At 30.7% G+C, this 4,334-nt stretch overlaps 1 long non-coding RNA gene across 1 annotated transcript; it reads right to left on the reverse strand.

The window, feature by feature from the left end:
- Nucleotides 1-539: 539 nt before the first annotated feature.
- LOC127151134 (uncharacterized) lies at nucleotides 540-1,340 on the reverse strand. Its single transcript, XR_007823880.1, has 3 exons — nucleotides 1,218-1,340; nucleotides 1,087-1,116; nucleotides 540-979 (listed from the first exon to the last, which is right to left on the reverse strand). It is a non-coding gene; the product is annotated as an uncharacterized LOC127151134 (long non-coding RNA).
- Between the last annotated feature and the right edge of the window lie 2,994 nt (nucleotides 1,341-4,334).

Genomic DNA, 4,334 nt, shown 5'->3' on the forward strand with positions numbered 1-4,334 from the left:
CCCAACAACACAGATCGAAATAGAAATTCAAGAGAAGACACAAGCAAATTTAGAATTTACACGAAAACAATCAGAGAGAGCATTTGGACATCGAAATGGATCACTCGAATACACAGCACAAAAGCCCACATAAAAAAAGAAAAAGAAATTGCAATCTACGAAAGGGAAAAAGGGAAAATGAAATTAATAAATGATACCGAAATTAGCAAGAGAACCTTTGCGCAATGATGGTGCAAGGGTAGAGGATTGTCCCTCCATCACAGACATTGGTATTCCAGAATCGTAGTCCATCGCAGAGGAACGTGGTCATGAAATCACCGCCCCGTTGCCAGCGAAGAACTCATCCCATCAAAACCCACTACCCAAATCCCTATTTCCAACACAATAGAGCACTTAGAGAGCACACTAGTAAAAAAAAGGCCTAGGATGACAGTTAAATGCTGTCATAAAAATATTTCGTGACAGTTATTTGCAGTCATTGATGCGGCAGTCATGGAAAGTATTTTATGACAGTTCTACAAAACTGTCACGAAATGTATTTTTCATGACAGATAACAAATGTCACGAATTCTTTATTTTATGACAGATTATAAATGTCGTTATTTAGATTTTATGACAAGTAATAACTGTCATTGTTTATATTTTATGACAGAGAATAAGTGTCATTATTAATCTTGTTTAATAGATATTAAATGTCATTATTTATCATTTATGACTTTTATTAACTGTCATCATTTCACCTACCATTCTTGCCTTATTTTTAATTGAATCCCTATTTTTCTTGTCGCCCTGCCATTATACGCACCAATACAATCACAAAGTATTATACAACATATCCATATGGAAAGAAATGGTGAACGCTTTAATATATATACTTTAATATATGTACAATTGTTCGTAAAATGTTTGTACAATGAAGCAATGGACAAGAGCATCCTGAAGCCAAAACCAAAGGAAACTCCAAAGAAATAAGAGCATCCTGAAATAAGCCAAATCCAAGTACTAAGAAATAAGAGCATCTTGAAGCCAAATCCAAGGAATGCAAGTTAATATTCTACAATACAAAAAAAAAAAGTAAAGACATACCTCTCTTTCATGATAAACTTTGTTAATATTCTACAATACACAAACGAATCAGCTTGAAATTGATGTCAGAACAAAAAAAATACATCTTCCTCGTAATTGAAATTTACACAATAGACAAGAAAAATACACACCAAAACTAATGGACGTCCACTCCCAAGATACAGCCACTTGAATAATATGAAGGACATTTCTACAACAATCAAGTATTAACTTCAAAATCAGTCAACTATATCATGCCTCAAAGTAAAATTGATGCAGGTTGCCTCTGCCTTAAAGGTGCCACAACACAAAAATGCATCCATCTTCAAACTTCATTTTTGTACTTGAGATTAGAAGGAAAATTGTGGATAATGTAGACAATTAACATTTTAGAAATGCTCTCACATATTTTAGAATAATACCAAATTAGCACACTTGGAGATGGATTCTCCCAGATATTGTTGCTTTTTAACCACCACCTGGATCAAATAAAAAACCCACCATCCAATTTCCTCTGAGAAAACACAAAAACAAAAAGGGGAAAACATAGAAAGAAAAAGAAAAGTTTATGTATATAGGATTGACGTAGGATTGTGTAGTAAGTGGATTTTTTAGAGAGAGATAGAGAGAGAGAAGGGCATTCTCATAGAGAGAGAGAAAAGGGCATTCTCTTTTCCTCTCCACACAAAAAAAAAAAAAAAAACTAAAAAAAGAGAAAAAAAAGTAACAAAACCAACCAAAACATCCATCCCTCCATTGTTGTTTGACAACTTTTGGAGAGGAAAACCGGCGAGGGAGAGAGGTTCAGAGGGAGAAGAGGAAGGAGCACGAAATTTGGGATGCGGCAGTGTTGTTGTTGTGCCCTAGTGGAGCAAGAAGAAGAGGAAGTAGATGGTGATGAAACGACGAGAGAACAAGAGGGGGCACTTTAACAAAAAAGAAACTCCAATTCCCTCTCTTCTTTTTCTTTCTTTTTATGTAATCTAAAAATAAATACTTATAATTTGATTATTTATATTTAATGACATTTAAAAATTGTTATAGATTCATGACACTTAAAAACTGTCATAAATTCTTCAAATCCGAAAAATTTCGTCTTTTTCCACAAAAAACGCACTTTATTTCGAAAAACGCACTTTTTGACAGCACATGCATTGAGTCTAGGTTTTTCTTGTAGTGATGAAACATATATATATTTATGTAAATCTAGTTAAACCTAGTAAATCAATTTCCATTACTTATATTGTCTCCTTCTTTCCACCTTAATGAGCCTTATTGTTCGTAACAAAAATAGTCTATTAAAATAAAAATCCACAATTGTTAAAGATCTAAAAAGTCAAACAACAAATGTGTGTTATTTAACCATATTTTATGTTTGGTAAAAAAGAATTATTTACTAAATTTAATTTTTTTAAGGAAAATGTCATGGATTGAAAAAATTGAAACTATTTACGACATATGATAGAAAAAACTTGTTTGATTGATTTTGTTATAGTTTGTAAATAGTTTTTTTTTATTAATAGATATCAGATGTCAATCGACATTAAAATCCATTTTTATACTAATAATTTTTTATAATGGTTCTTTGTTAATTATAAAAAGTAGCTTCTACGTTTCTATAAACATAGTAATTTTTAATAAAATTAATTTTAAAATTTTAAAATAAACTAAAATTTCGTTTTTAATACATTATTTTTATCATTTAAAATAAAGATTTATTCTATTTATCTTATCTCAAACAATTATTTAATAAAAATAACATAAAGATCCATTTAGTATTTATATTTATTTTTTGTATTAAAAGAAGCCTAACAAGCTACGTAAATTTGAAACGAAATCCAAAATCAAATTAAACACTATCTATTTCTACATTGAAGAATGGAGCAACTACAATCGTCAGTGCATCGTTTGTCAGTTCCACGACAGTCGCATCTTCTAGTTTTGCAGTAAACGTCACATTCGCAATTATGTTGCCGTTGTTGGTTGACATTAGGAACCACAGCATTATCAACATGAGGATTGGGATTGGGCGCAGAAGCAATGTTTAAAGCAATAGAAGCCACTGAAGCAGAAATTTTTGCAAGACTAGCTGAAATAGTGGTGAGATTGGCCATAAGGGTTCCAGGGGCAGCAGCCACAACAACTTCCGATGCAGCTTTCGTAGCCAAAGCAGAAGCTTCAGCACGATAAACGGCATCAGCTGCATCGCCAAGATTACCTGCTGCAGCTGCTTTTGTCGCATCTGCTGAAGCAACAAGAGCAGAGGTGGAACCAGACATAGCAGCCATAACGTTAATATCCTCCATTTGCGATGAAAACCCTGAAGAAACAGTATTAAAAGAATATATATAAAATAAATATAAAAAATTGTAAGCTGGCTAGTACTATTGTCTAAAACATAATGCATTGTTTGAAAAGTAATGTATGAAAAAATATAAGATTATTTTTCTCTCATGAAAAACCCAGACTCAATGCATGTGCGCATTTGATATATAACAACTCATGATTGCACCTCAAACTTAATTAAGCACTAATTGTCAGCAATATTATATATCTCAAGAAGCGATAATCAAGGTCTTTCCTTAAGGGTCTCTATCAGGTTAAAGGTTTGAGTCTACTTGGTTTAGGTTAAGTGTGGTAAAGTTATGTCATCTACAATACCCATTGAAAAACATTTTATTTTGTTATATCCAATTTCTTTGTTAAAATAAGTCTTTAATTCTGGAGAGTTTTCATCTTCTTTTTTATTTCTCCTTGAAAATATCCCTAACAATATATAAAATAAGTAATTATGAGTATCTCAGCAGCAAGTTTGTTAGAAACTTCCTATTGAAACAAATTCAAAATTTATTTAAAACAAATTAGCTCAACAAATAAATCAATTTTTTTTTCTTATTTTTCTTTTTTAAAGAATCAAAATTTCAATTAGGACTTTAAAAAACATATTCATAATGAAAATTTTGAGTTAACAAATCTAGAACTGGTTACGGTAATTCCAAAATGAAATCAAACTAAGCTTTTATTTCAAAATTTCAAGAAGATTAATTCAAAGAAGAAAAAAAACTAAAATTAAAATCAAGTCAATTTATGGAATTCTAAATTAAAGCTAATGAAAAATGTTTTTGGAAGCTTAAATAAATAATGGTTAATCATTTTAGAATGGAGATAAAAATAAAAAGAAAAGGTAAATAAGAATGACTAAAGAAGTTTAATTGTTTTTAGAATGGAGATAAAAATGAAAAGAAAAGAAAAATAAGAATGACTAAAGA

This window comes from Cucumis melo, chromosome 10 (genome assembly GCF_025177605.1).
Source record: "Cucumis melo cultivar AY chromosome 10, USDA_Cmelo_AY_1.0, whole genome shotgun sequence".
Taxonomy (NCBI): Eukaryota; Viridiplantae; Streptophyta; class Magnoliopsida; order Cucurbitales; family Cucurbitaceae; genus Cucumis; species Cucumis melo.